Here is a 15,990-nt window from a genome sequence, read left to right on the forward strand (position 1 = left end):
CTGATCATGCGAGTAGCCCTCCTCTGGACCCTCTCTATGCTGTCCACATCCCTCTTGAAGTGCGGCGCCCAGAACTGGATGCAGTACTCCAACTGCGGCCTGACCAGTGCCGCATAAAGGGGGAGGATCACCTCTCTGGACCTGCTCGAGATGCATCTGTGGATGCATGACAAGGTACGGTTGGCCTTCCTAACTGCCTCCCCACACTGCCGACCCATGTTCACAATAGAACCAAGCCCAATCAAGATATATACACACATCTATATATATAGATATAGATATAAATATGGATGTGTGTGTGCATGTATGTATATATCTTGGTTGGGCTTGGTTTTATTTTGGAGAAGGCTTTAGGCTACTATATACATATATTTTTCCCTGTTTTGAGGTTAGAATGATCAGTTTCAAATGCAATTGAATGCATATATATCTTGTTTGGTCTTGGTTTTATGTTAGAGAAAGCTTCAGATACTATATTTATGATGTTTTAGAAGGAAGCACAGACTAAATAAAGGCATGGATCTGAACTCGTAAATGTTGGGGAAGTGAGTCCTGAATCTTAATGGCTTGGCAAAAGCACATCTTTAGTTCTTACTGGAAGATCTTTAGTTCTTTATGTTTAGTTCTTACTATGTTAAAGACATGTCTTTAGCAGAGAGCAGGGAGAAGCAAAACAGGACAATTTGCAAGCAGTTCACTGGGAACAAGAGGATGAAGGAGAAGAGAAAACAGGCACCAGGCACAACATCCTGCTCTGGGAAGGTAAGTGAGCCAGGGTTGCCTGTGTGTTTGATTTGCTGACAGCTGTTTGGTGGGTTGTGTGCTTAGGCATATGCTCTGAGTAGCTGAGAGGAGGGATCCCTGATTGATTGCTGCCTGGGTGTGACAAAAGGCCCTAACAAAGGGCCCTAATAAACGTGCCTAATGCAGTCCAGGTCCAAGAGAGATATATAAGAAACACCAAATGACCAGGGGAACAGGGAAAAGCAAACAGGACTATTTGCAAGCAGTTCACAAGTCATTTTGGTGGTCAGTTTGCCACCCCCCTCTCTCTCACAGTCCTTCATGGCAAGCTTGCTGAGAGAAAAGAAGTTGGCAGGGAAAAGGGAATCCTTCAGGATCAAGGAATAGCAAGCAAGTCATCTACAGGGGAGTTTGCTATGGAATATCTGCTTTGAAACAAAGGCAGAAAGTGAGAGGCAGCAGATTAGAAGACCAATAGAGATGGCTGGATGACATGGCAGCCCCAGAGCCACTGCCACTTCTAGCTCTTCCTCTGCTTGCACCTGTCAGGTGTCTGTCTAGGAAGAACTGCCAACCATTGAGGTCCTTGCCTGGCACTGTGGAGATTGAGGCTTTCAAGTTACTTCCAGTGAAAGCTAGGTGGGGGAGTGCCTGCAATGTAAGTATTGCCTCCTGGTGGTGTTCCTCAAGGAGCAGGCAGGAGAGCTACAGGAGAAGGTATCAAGGCTCTGAAGCATCCTCTGCCATGAGGACTTCATCAATTCCGTACTGCAGGAAACCTCTAAGACTGTGGAAGAAGGACTACCAGAGGCAGTGCCAGAAAAGAAAGAAGGCATGGGCTCCCAGGAAGGTGGAAGTTGGAAGCTTATGACCTCTGTCAGCCACAAGAAGTAGCAATCCCCACCTACAGCGGTTTGCCAGGAGAATAGACATGGAATTCTAGTAACAGAGGAGGAGCGCATTCATTGATGGAAGAGGCCAGACAAGGTGAAAAGAATCAAGACCACTACCACAAAGAGCAAAAGATAGGCGGTGGTGTTTGGAGAATCCCTTTTGGGGGGAGGGGGGAGTGGAGGGATCAGATCTGAGATGTCATGGAAGAATAACCAAGACTCATCCAACACTTTGACTACTATCCCATGCTGCTCATACATGGCTGCTCACTATTGCCAGGGATGACCCTGAGCAAATGAAGAGTGACTACAGGGGTGTAAGAATGAAAGGAATGGGGGCACAGGTGGTGCTCTCCTTGATCCTTCCAGTTAAGGGGAAGGGCCTGAACAGGATTCCTAACCTAATGAAGAGGGCATTAAACTAGGTTCACCAGCAGATGGAGACCAAAGCCATGAGGTAAGTGGGGAATTGGAACACAAGGAAGGTAGGGCAATTGGGTAGTTACCTCAGGTGTCCCTACACAAATGTACAGAGCCTGGGAAACAAGCAAGAATAGTTGGAAGTCCTAGCACAGTCCCAGAACTATTACATGATTGGAATAACAGAGACTTGGTTGGATAGCTTGCATAACTGGAGTACTGTCATGGATGGACAGGCTGTTCAGGAAGGACAGGAAGGGAAGAAGAGTAGGAGAAGTTGCTCCATATGTAAAAGAGCTGTATGCTTGCTCAGAGCTTCAGTATGAAAATGGAAACAGGCCTGTTGAAAGTCTCTGGGTTAAGGTTAGAGGGAAGAGCAACAAGGATGATGTCATGGTAGGTGTCTGGTATAGACCACCAGACAAGGACAATGAGGTGGATGAGGCTTTCTTCAAACAACATATGGAAGTTTCCAGATCACAGATCTGGTTCTCATGTGGGACTTCAGTCACCCTGACATGTGCTGGGAGGGCAATACAGCAGCACAAAAACAATCCAGGAAGTTTTTGGAGAGCGTTGGAGACAACTTCCTGGTGCAAGTGTTGGAGAGATGAATTAGGGGTTGTGTCTTCCTGACCTGCTGCTCTCAAACAGGGAAGAATTGGTGAGGGATGTGAAAGAGAATGAAAAGTTGGGCAGCAGTGACCATGAGATGGTTGAGTTAAGGATCCTGAGGAAAAGAAGGAAGGAGAGCAGCAGAGTATGGACTCTGGACTTCAGAAAAGCAGACCTTGACTCCCTCAGGGAACTGATAGGCAGGATCCCCTGTGAGGCCAGTCTGAGGGGGAAAGGAGTCCAGGAGAGCTGGTTGTATTTTAAAGAAACCTTAGCGGGGGCACAGGAGCAAATCATCCTCATGTGCGGGAAGAATAAAAAATATGGCAGGCAACCAGCTTGACTTAGCAGAGAACCATTCAGTGAGCTTAAACACAAAAAGAAGGTTTCAAGAAGTGGAAGCTTGGGCAGATGACTAAGGAGAAGTATAAGAATATTGCAGGGATGAAATCAGGAAGGTCAAAGTGCAAATTGGAGTTGCAGCTATCAAGGGACATGAAGGGTAACAAGAAGGGTTTCTATAAGTATGTTAGAAACAGAAGGAAGGTCAGAGAAAGTGTGGGTCCCTTATTCAATGGAGCAAGCAAACTAGTGACAGATTAGGAGGAAAAAGCTGAAGTACTCAATACCTTTTTAACCTGTCTTCACAGGCAAGGTCAGCTCCCAAACCATTGCACTTGGCAGCACAGTTTGGGGAGGAGGTTAATGGCCAACAGCGGTGAAAGAATAACCTTAATTTTCTATGATTTTATGATTCTTCTAGATTGGGGAATGTACATGAAAAGGGCCTATTTTCCAGTAGGCAATTCATCTTTTACACTAGAGAATTCATAGCATCTGATGAAGTCAGCTGTTGCATATGCAATTTTGCTCATGCCATTCTGAATCAGCTAGTGTTCAAGGTGCCACCCTACTGTACCTTTTACCTGACTTCAGACTAACACAGCTCTTCAATTAGAGGCTTAGTAAATGATACACCTTGTACTGTACAAAGCAAGCTTGACACAGGCAACCAGGCATCATCATAATATAGAATTTATCTGTGACTACTGATAGGTGAGAGGGGAGGTAAAAAGTTGTTCTTTGGGCCCCACAATCTTGGGGTTATTCCTCATCAACCTGATCCCCAACCTGATCCCACATGTACCCGCTGAACATTGAGGTTCTACTTCTACAGTCATATTTCCTGCACTGGCAGCTACTAAAGGCACGAAGTAAGGTTTGCTGCAGTAGATCTCTACCTTCTGAGGTACTCCACAACAGAGAAGATCCTTCATAGACCATATTCTGTTATCCTGCATCAGAAGAAAATGTCCCAGGATCAGGGCAATTAAAAATAATTTATAAATAGTGAAGGGAATGAAATCTGTCAAATAAATTATTGGTTCAACACTGGTCCTTGGTGACACTGAGCAATTGTGATAGGTAAGTGAGACAAGTTAGCCTTAACAAGAGCACTGAATCTTGACACTGCTGAATGTAAGGTTGTTTGGATCTGTATCTAATGAATTTTGAATCTTAAGTCCATCTCCAGTCTATAGCATAGATTCCTTCTAATCTCAACCCAACACATCAACATCTTCTTCAGTGTAAAATGTCAGCATGTAATGAGAAAACTTTAGGTAATCTAAGTCTAAACTTTTTGGTCATGACAAATAAGCTTTTCAGAACTATTGAGAGCTGTATAGATTCTCCATTTACATTACCTACATTTTAAAAGCTGTGTCACCAGGAATTAGCTCATCAAGTTCCTTCTCAGCTACAAGGTGTACTGCTGTATTGACAGAATCTGTTAACTTCACATACCACTTTTCTGAAATAAAAAAGTCTTTCCAAGAGAACAAAATGCAAGCTCTAATGAAGAATAAATAAGGCAAATGATATTGGGCTTCTGTCCTTTTCTATTTTGAGAACTATTTAATTAAGTTTATAGCTCTTCAATTTGCAGCTTTCACAAAGACAGTTTGGAATGAGAGAATAGGTACCAAATCTAACTTGTTCAAGTTTCCTTATAGGTATGCACCTCAACACCATCCATATTGTACATTTAAAAGTAACACTGATTGCTGCATTCTGAATTGGCTTTCCTGTCTATGCTTTACTAGTCTCCACTCCCTGCAGCCCTGGAATACTGAAGAATATATGAAACATATCACTTTGTTCAATCAGAACTCAAGTACCATTTGATCCTGACCTGAATGTTCATCTGCAGATTTACTGGTGACATCTACTTCAAATAGAAAACTGACTAACAGACAACAGCTAATTTCAGCCAGGAAATATTTCTCAAGTCTTGTCATCTTACTACTGCATCTCATGCTATTCTTAGGACTTAATCTTGTTCATCATAGTCACAAAGACACTGTTGCTGACCTTATAGTCTCAAGTGAATATAGAAACACATGGCCATTATAATAGGAAAGAATTTCCCATAGCAGATAAAATGATGGCTAAACATGCTGGTGGAAGATTCCTTCCATGTGGGAAATCCTGATGTGATAAAGAGACATCACATTGTGTGGGGTATAGGGTACATGGGCAGGTAGAACTTACCTACACTTCAGGGATTTTTAGATATTGTAACAATCCTTTAGGCCAGCAAACAGCCAGATATAAAATAGGGCGGCCAGACCTAATTTAAAAGCTACTCTACATTACACTATTGATTTGCTCCAGACAACCCTAGGATTAAGGGGGAAATAAAGCCATCTGGATCATCTCTTTAGTCTTGAATTGTGCTGAGCACATTGTTCCAATCTGCAGATGCAGCCTAGAATTGGGGTTCATATTTCCTATTCAAAGTGTTATCCCCAAAAAATCAAGTAATACATCTCCTGATTATTTTTATTAACTTTTAAAATTAAGTATTTTTGTGATTTAGATTACGGAAAATAATATTGACAATGAAATAAGATTACAGTATAGATAAGTAAGTACAATATAATGTTTCATTCAACGTATCACAAAAGACTATTTCATATATATTTGATATTTTATGTTGTAGAAAAACTCAGAAGAAAGGAGTCTTAATGCGTAGAAAAGAGAAACAGGTCATAAAATAAAGCCCTATGAAAGCTTCTGTAGAACATTTGTGCTGGGCAGAAAAAATGCCTAAAAGAGTCAGAAAGCTATCATAATACTCCATGTACATCTGTTCTCATTCTGTTGGAACATTTCACAAAAACTGAAGGCTTCCATGTGATCAGTCTAACTCTTGTTGAAGAAGGCTGCCCTATTTATTAGCATATCTTTATAGGTATAGACAGAAGTGCAGCTCCCTTGTCTAACTCATGGTGCTTCACACAAAGCACTGTGAGTTAGATTGATCCTCCCAACTCAACAGATATTAGCTGTTGGATTGGTAATTCGGGGATCATGCTCCAATCTGGAGCTGAGCCAGGGAGAGAGGTTGTCTCTTTGAAGTCTCTTCCCCTAGCTTTGCCCCCCACTGCAGCCTCTGGTGCTGTCTCAGGATGGGTGGGGGAGAATGCAGGGGAGAGAGGTCCACTCTGGGGTTTCCCCAGCCTGCACTGGAGTGGGTGGGTGAGTGGATTGGAGACCCCCACCCCCCTAGCACCAGCTGGGAACCCCCAGAGTGAGCTCCCTCCACTCCTTTCTCCCCTTCCCATTCTGAAAATAGTGCTGGGACCAGGGCTGGGATGCATTGGCCTAGCCCTGCTCTCAGCACATGAGACATCTGCTTTGGAAAGCCTTCATCTTAACCCCCATTATATTACATGAGGGTTCAGATTGTTTTGGGATCAGGACCATTTAAAGTGGTTTGCAGCCATACACTTGTGCTTGGTCACAGTTATAGAGAACTTCCAGGCTAGAAGACTTTGAGAACCACTACCCTCTTCCCATTTGCAAGACCATCTCTAGGGTGACAACAAGCAGACCTACTTCAGCACCATGGAATTAGGTGAGATTTGGGGGCATATATGTTCTTGGGCTTCTTGGCTACATGTACCCAGATGCATGAGAAAATTTATATGAATACACTTGTAGCCATATACTAGGATGTGAGCTGGATTTCTGAAACCCAAATGCTCTTTTATTAGGATCATAAACTTCAGTCTTTTAGTAGAGCCAAGATTTCATCAAGTCAGGGAGTATGAACAGGGACTGGAAGCAAGATATCTCACATCCCAGGTAAATGCCCCAGTCCACTGGCATGAAGTTATTTTCATTCTTGCCCTTTACCCCAAAGCATATGTAACTGTTTTTTTAAAAAGTGGACCAGCATAAACAGGAGAAATTAGGAGCAAGCTGTCCTCCAGAATAATTTATGGAGAGGAACAAAGTTTTTTTTTTTCTGAGAAGAAGGAAACTTGCATTCAAAGCCCCATAGGCATAGGAGGAGATTTCCATGTTATGGAATATCTCCCATTTCCTAATTATTGGGTAAAAATAGAAAACTATTTTCTGGTTTTATGATTGGTATTCAAATCTAGCCTTTTATTTCTATTGCTTGGCTTTTTTTTAGGAATACAAAATTGGAACAGAAACATTTCTTTTCAGGTCATATAAAATATTTTGCTTAACCCAAAATGATTTCCTTTCACTAGATTTTCATTTGGCTGAAAAAAATAAACATATTTAATCTAGTTTAATTCAAAACATTTTTATTGTTATTTTACTTTTTACTCTCACTAACTAAAGTGAAAAATAAATTATTCATGCAGCCCTAATCTATGCAGCTCAAATAGTTACTGGGTAACCACAACCTGCTTTAAAATACACCACAGGGGTCTCAAGACCGCAGCCTGGTAAGATGTTGATATCATTAATATAAATAGGAATTGCTGTGGGTCACATCATTGTCAAGTCAACTGGAGCTGCCACTAGATCACAGCCACTGAAATGAGTGGATGGTGACCACTATTACCCAGTAACCAATATATATACAAAACATATATATATATATATTTCTTGTGGGATAATGCAATGGATTTCATTTATTTATAACTTTCCCTATGCAGAGAGTGATATTCCCTTACCTTGTGTGTGTTATTGGTCTCTTCCACTATGACATTAAACACAATATAGTTCTCTTCTACAGTGACACTGAATATACCTGACCCACAAACTGGCTGCAGTTTTTATACTTGCCAGCAGTGCATGTTCTATTAACAATTAACTAGCTGGTTTGCTGGAAAATCACTTTCACTCACTTGTCTACCTTACTCTTATAAACTGCATGGCTTGTTTTGCTAGAAGTGGTTATTATACCTTCTCTCACATACAGGTGATGTGAAGATCATAATCTGTCCATCATGGTTTAAAAAATAAAATGCTATTTTGCTGTCTTAGTGGTTAACTATTACTGAAATGGGGACTGTCTTTATGACTCATACATTCCTTCATCTCCCTATACAGGTCCTTATGTGCCACCTTGCTCTTTACACTGCCAACAGTTACTTATTTAGTGTGATAGAGTCAGACCTCCTAAAAGTCCTCAAGGAGGACTTATCATTCAGGGTGAGGAGGGGACATCATTTTTGTAGTTAGCATAGCTTTTTGCAATTTTAAGTAGTTCTTCAGTTATGGCGTGGGACATGCCCAGCTCCCAGGATTTGGTGGTGTCTGTTCTGTCATCCTGAAAAGAAACAAAATCCAGTTTTATCTGAAAAATATGGATTATTGAGGCAAAACACTTGTAGGAAACCCCTTACTTAGGTCATGATCACGAGAAATGAATTTTTATGTTCTCACAGAGCCAGGGGTCATAGAGACATCAGACGCTGTAAGACAGAGGTACTCAAAACAGTAGAGCCAGCTAGAGTTTTATTATACTGAAAGACACTTGCTAAGGAATAGGTTCATGTAGGCCACTAGGCTGGTTAGGACTTTGCTGTTCAGTCTAAACAGTTTATGACTTCTGATTCATTTTCTTTTAAGAGAAAGAAAAAAATATTTGCTTGCCTTTAGATTTCTCTGTTCCCTTCACAGCCATTCAGTAATTAGGTATCAAACCTCTGGCATTATGCGAATCAAGTAGATATCTCCTAACATTTCAAAGCACTTGCAGGTTTCCTTCATTTAACTTTACTTGGCCTTGAACACTCCAAACACTCAAATATGCAAATTAAAATTATAAAATCAAAAAATAGCACAGCATTCTTAGTGCTTCCTTGATTATCCAGTCCCTTAGCTGCCTTAATTATTTAAAATGAGCTGTCCCAAACTGTTATAATTGCTTAAAATTCTCTTAAAACATTTTGCTTTGACTTTCTACAACTGTCAAAGGTGCAAGTTCATGCTAGCTGGCATCATTAGCTTGAGGCCTAGAACCATTCCACCATTCTTTTACCTTTCTTTCAGTTTACTTTAGACCTCTGAACATTTCAACCTCCTCTAGGTTTCTTAGTGTTTAAAAGAGATGCACCTATGTATATGTGAGGGGACAGATAAGCCAGCTGCAAATGTAGCTCCCAATTATCTTCCTAAAATATCTGTTTATTTTAAGCATTCCAGTGTGATAAAAATGTAAACCCCCGATGAAGGACCAGATCCTTCTCCAGTTTCTGGACAAAGTTCAGCAGGAACAACACAAAATATGCTTTATCAAGACTAATAGAAATCTGAATAAATGACACTAAATCCTAGGGCCCTGTAGCCTCTGATAAGCTTAAAAGATAATTGCTGGGATTCTTTGCAACATCACTATCACCCAAGCAATAATTTAAAAAGCTAGGAACTGTGAAGGTAGAAAGCCCTGAACCTGCAATAAGGGAAGCTTTCTGTGAGATGGAAGGCTCGAGCTCCCTGCTGAAGAATGAAACTCATAAGTAAAAACATAATTGTTCAAATGGAAACCTTAGCTAATGTTGAAAAGCTCTTTGAAGCAGGTATATTATGCCAGGAAGAATAACCTAAGATACACATATCATCAAGAGGAATTGGAAAGGAAAAAGGTTCTTGTGCTCAATATATAAGAAGTCTACAAAAGATAGACCTGAAGATTAAAATTTAAACCCTTTTGGATTGATGCCTGATGTGGCAAAGTAGGGTTGAAGTATTATTGTAGCCAAGATGGTCTAGGAAATATCTAAGAAGCAAGGGTTTTTTCATAGTATATTTTATTACACCAACTGTATAGTTGGGAGAGATGTTAGAGAAAAGCTTTTGTGTACACGCCTTTCTCATATCTGGGAGAGATGTTGGTACAGCATACTAGAGAAAACAATGGCTTGCATTTAATCCCACCAACACAGTAACACAAAGCTGTGTTAAAGTAAAAAATTACTTTCTCACTTTAATTTCAAGTTGCTGATAATTGATATAACTAAAGAAATTAAATTAAATAGGAACAAAAAATGTTTAGCCTGGCTATCAAGAAAGAATTCCTAAAGGTGAGCTCCTAACCCTCACAACACCGTGGGAAAGATAGCAAGAAGCCACTCTGTTGCCCAGTGCTACATGAAAGGAAGAAAAAGCATAATAAACATTGACAGTGATAAGGCTGTTGCTAATATAATACTTATTTATCCTGAGTTTTCCCCTAACAATTAGGAACTAACTGTAACAGAAATAAGGCCAAAAGTCAAGATAATTTTTATGCTTGGTTTCATAAATGTGGCCTTATCATGAACTGGGGAGTGAAACTTAACAACCAGGTGGCCATTTTGTCACTAGTCATTTGTCTCCAATTGGATAGACTGAAGAATATGTGGTTAAAGATGACCATTGTTAGGAAAATGTGGGAATATGGTCATTCATCATATGGATAGCTGCATTACAACTCACTTAATTAGTTTTGTTGTTTTTAATGAACAGGAAAAGTAAAGGAAATATTATTCCAAAAAAAGGGATTCCTGGTTATTTTCTGTTCTCTAGTCAAAAGAAATAGGTTACTGAAATAATTATCTAGTTATCTTAGAGAAATCAGACTTCCCTCTATAGCACTATCAAAATCCAAATCAGAGGAAGAACTCAGACCTCCTTAATATCACACAGAGCTGACTGAAAAGACATTTATAATATGGGAATCCTCAATTTTAGATTTCCAGTCTTCATTTTGCCAGAGAAGAGATTTTTTTTTTATTTTAAGGTGATTGGAAAGGTCTTCTTTTTTATTTGTAAACTTTTGTATAAGGGCAGACTGATCTAAGGGGTGAGTTAATTGTACTGTGATGGCTGTACTTCTACTTGTATATGTGCTGTTGGATTTTTGTTTTGTGGGAAGGGGGGAGGGGCTGTTCAGGGAGTAGGAAAAAAACCAGGACCCCAGAAAATCAGATTTCAACTATGGTAAGTGGTAAGCTAAAGCCTACAAATGGAAGTAAATATGGACTCAGAGGGTTCTACATTCCCCTAGCAGTCTGCAAATTTTCTTATTGATCTGTGCCAGTGTGCAACTGTTTTAATATTTAGCTCTAGAGTAAGCAGATAACATTTTTATTCATTCCCATGTCTCTGCTTCAAGGGGTGCTTCCCCAAACTTTGAATTAATACATATCAACTACCTTGCCCAATTGAATATTTCAAAAATTTTCTCATGTGCAGGAGTATCCTATGTAGAACAGAAGATGTGTCACAGGTTTCAACTTCAGGAATTCCCCACTAGGTGTGGGGGAGGGAGAAATAAAGGTACATTCAAAGATGGAAAGAGAACCAAGGATTTGCTGTCAGAGGGAAAGGAAAGACAAGGTGTCTACTGTAATGAGGGCAGATCAGAACCTTGGACCCAGCCAGTTCCAATCAAGAGATCAGAGCAAGTCAGCCCCAAAACAAATGTTACCTGAAGCAAACTGAGTGCAGTGCTTTGTTCCCAGCAGTGCCTTGGTCCCAGCTGAGAATAAGGCAATCATGATAGCCAATTCCCTGAAGTCACAGGCAGCAGGATCTACCCACTTTACCTCTTAAATGCCAGGCCTAACCCTCAGTCTCCTTGTTTGGGCAAATGTGAAATTCATTCTTGTTCCTGACCCTCCATGCATTTTCCTACTGATCTTCTGGTTTGGCTCCTGGCTCTGACTTCAGCTGCTGACACCCTTGGCATTCTCCCTGATTCCAGTTCCCTGCTCATGATTCTAGCAGTTTCATCTTTGGCCCTGGCTTCTGGTTTCTGATTCAGTTAACCCTCAGTTTATCTTGTTTCTAGCTTCACCTTCTGACCCTGGCTTGTCTGACTTTGGCTAGATCTTCCAAATCCAGTTCCAGCAGCGGACCCATCTGGGTCTTAGCTCTCTGAGGAATTGGCCTGGACCTCACCCTGTGCTTAGGTAATTACCCCTAGGCAAAAATACCCATTCCCAGTGCATAACATCTACTCTTGACTGATAGATCTCACAACATCTTTGGCTATCTATGGAAGTGGAAATAATACCTATGGAGTTAAGTGTACATATATGAAAGGAAAACATCATAGAATGAAAATGAGGTCCTGTGAATACATAATTATAATGAAACATGGATGGAGTGGCCTGCATGAAACTGAAATTCTGCTTTTTATTCTTCCTTCAAATCACCTAAACACTAAACACTTAAAAATTAAAAAAGAAAAGAAGGTGAAAGCACATTTATCCAAACTGGGTATTGTCTAGCTTTTTAGGTCTATTTTACTACTCAATGTATCAGGAAACAAGTAAGTATTAGTATATATAACACAGTAATACTCAGATGTTTTCATGAAAACTACATACTTTTGCAGCTTGGGAAACGTGGAGTACCAGAGTCATAAACTACTGCTAGGTAGAAAGATTAAAAATAAAATAACAAATAAAAAAACATAAAATTTAAGCAGAAGACTGCATTGCAGGGTCCTTCAGAAATCCTTATTCTTTTCATTTTTGCATAATATATGTGCAATCATTCTCTTCAGAACTATCACAGCTTGAGTTGAAATAATCGTTCTAATTTATATGGCAAAGCCCCCTCATTTGTGCTGATAAAATGCAATTTATGACAACTCCAATCCTGTGGTTTTAATGTGACTCAAAAAGCTGTGTGCAATAAACAAATGTATTAGGGATGCCAACAAGTGATAGCAAAACACTTTATTTAAGTTTTGGAACAATTTAGTCTGTATGAGATGGTGGAAAAAATTATGCACAGGGTTTTCTGATAGACCAACTTCTTATTGAAGTTTAATTTTAATACCCAGCAACATTATAAACTTTTAGACTATACAAAACATCTCTTTTTACAAAGAACTTAGATGAACATTTCTGGATTTGTGGCAGGTATAATTTTTATATGCAAGATTGCTTTGCAACCGACAACAAAGGAACACTATAGTTAGAGTAGTGTTAAAGTATTTATTGAATAGTTAAAAATATGTTCCAAATGGATAGGAATAAAGAACAGTATTGTGTTCATAAGGCTGGATTTTTTTAGTACACATGTTAGGTAATGATATAGTTACTTTTCTCTACAGGGGCAATCACAGTATGAAGGAACAATATTAAGCAAATAATAATCTCTTAAAATTTTATGTTACAGGTCAGGGCAAATTTCAAAGGGCTTGACCAGATGACAGTGACCATTCTTTATAGTGGATCAGAGACAGATCAATTTGCCATTTGAACTGGGATTAAGCAAGGCTGCATTATCACCCTAACTCAGTTCTCTATTTTTTTTTAGACACCAAATACTGAATGAATGGATGGAGGGCTTTTCAACCTGGGATGTTTTCACTTGAAAACCAAAGTACTCAAAGCGACCATCTTTGACCTTCTATATGTGGACAACTGCACCATCCTTGTGCAAACTGAAGAAAACCTCCAGCTGGATCTCTTCACAGAAGCCTACTGAACTTTGGGCCTCTCTCTCAATATTGACAAGACTAAAGTGCTTTAGCAGGCTGTTTCAGGCAATGAATGTGACCACCTTCCCTAAATTACCACTAGTGGAAATCCCTTGGAGGTAGTCAAGCACTTCCCTTACCTTGGTAGCCACCTCTCACAGAGTGTGACCATTTAGTAGGAAAATCCAAAACAAGATCTGGTGGGCAAGTGCCTTCTTTGGGAAATTGCTGCAGCATGTATTTATTTACCACTGTCTCTGGAAAGACACCAAGATCCAGGTCTACAATGCAGTCATCATCCCCACTCTCCTTTACAGATGTCAAATGTGGGTGACCTACCATTGTCATGTCAAGAGTCTGTAGAGGTATCACCAACAATGCCTTCAGAAAATTCTCCATGTACAACTGGAAGACTGCCACACATATGCCAGCATCTTTGCTGAAGCCACTGTTATCATCCTTTCTTAAGCATTGAGCCAGTGATCCTCAAGTACTGACTTCACTGGACCAGACATTTTGTGCAGATGCCTGACTTTCAACTCCCAAAACAAATGCTCTGCTCCCAGCTTAGCTGTGTCCTGAGATCTCATGGTGGGTGGCTCAGTGCAGGAAACACTACAGGGATACATTGAAGACATACCTCAAGACATACCTCAAGAAATCAAAAGTTGGAAGGAGCTGGCTGCCAACCAACCCCACTGGTACTGCAACCTCAACCAAGTGGCAGTCCATTTTGAGGTAAAGTTTTTTTCCCTCAGCGTAATGAAGAGAGAGTGGAGGAGGAAAATTACACCCACCAACAGCCTACATCCTTGTGGAAAGAGCTGCAACTTCTACAGATGGATCTGTGGCTCAATGATTGAACTCTTAAGTCACTGCAAGACAACGAGCCACGTTAGAGATCATCCTGAAATTGAGGGACCGCCAATGATGACTTTTTAAAAATTCACCCATTCCTAAACCCCTGGATACACGTACACCTTATATTAAAAACATTTTTACAACTAGCATACTGGCAAATGCCAACTCCATTTTGGATGTAGGAATCTACTGTTTCAGATAGCTGGTTCCAGGAGGGAGCTCAATGACTTGTTACAGATATGTTAAAAGAACGGGGCTGGAACATTAACAATAATACAACATATTTCCTTTGGGATTACATTTAGATTGAGGGCCAGATACTCCTTTGCAGAAAAATCAAACCAGAACTCTACTGACCCCAAGGAAGGATGCAGATTCATGTGCAGTTTCAGCTATAAGACTGGGGACAAGTACATATGAACTCTATGCTTTATGTAAATACAATATTTTTCCTTTGCTTTTCCTTCCTCTCTTTCCCCCAACAGCATCCAAGTTACTAGGGGTTTTATAGGTGTCAACTGATCTGGGAATTCTTTAAAGAAAGAACATCAGCATAGAGTAATAATAAAATTCAGTCTAAGTATTTATTTTCTCTAATCCGGTGGTTCTCAACATTTTTAAACTCAAGGCACTCCTCATTCAGCCCAAAGCACCACTCACTACATTAAAGCCACACCCCTGGAAAATGCCGCTCTTACTTTTTGCTCATTTTTTGACTACAGAAAAATACTAGAGAAATTCTTCTATGGCAGAGAACTCAGAAATACCCCAACAGGTCAGAATGTATTTAACACTATGAATTCCCATTTGAAATCTTTAGGTTTATCTTGTGAATCATCACCTAACTCTGCTAACATTGCATGGCACCCCATGGCACGCTTAAAAGGCTCAGGTAAATGAGGTCATAAGATCTATATAAGTTAAAGACTGCCCAGGGGGAGGGGCTGCAGCCATGATGAAGATACTGAGAGTAGCAGAACCTCTGCAGCTCGCTCTCTCTCTCTCTCTCTCTCTCAACACATGGACATCTTACAAACTATCTGCCTCCAGAGAAGATCTCTATCAGCCTCTGGATGATACTTGTGAGTAAGCTACTTGAAATCTAAGTAGATATATAGGCTACAGTAACTCATATGTGTGATCAAAGGCTGCCAGGCCACTCTTTGCTTTAAGGTATTTCTCTGATATTGCTCTACCTTGTACTCTATTTTGAATCTATTCCCTGTAATCAGTAAAAGTTCTCCTCTGTACCTAGCATGGGAGACTTATAGGGAGAGGGTCTAGATTATGTCTTAGGGTCTTCTTGGTCTGGCTGACTAAAGGATACCTCTTTGTGTGCTTTAGACTAAGGGAAGCACCCTGAGTTCTTGCAGTGGGTCAAGTACCCTTCAGGTCTATAAAGCTTGTGTACCTCATGAGGCACAGAACCAGTAACAGACCAAGACTCATGAGTTGTGGCAGCATTCCCCTAGGCTTGTGGGTGTGCTCCAGAAAGGGGGTCAGCCAGACATGAGGCATCCCACGGGTGGCACCCAGAGCTTGGTGGGTGGTCAGGTGCAGTGAGGTTGGTGGCTCAGTGCAGGAGCACTTTCTACTGGCCCACCATGTGGTATTTATATCAACTTCAGCAGCAGCAGCTTCAATGCCATCTCCTGAAATCTGATAAGCAATAGACATGCTTTCAGACTAATTCTTACTCTGGCCCAG

The sequence above is a fragment of the Gavialis gangeticus genome, unplaced genomic scaffold (genome assembly GCF_001723915.1).
Source record: "Gavialis gangeticus isolate Ggan-Ray unplaced genomic scaffold, GavGan_comp1, whole genome shotgun sequence".
Lineage (NCBI taxonomy): Eukaryota > Metazoa > Chordata > Crocodylia > Gavialidae > Gavialis > Gavialis gangeticus.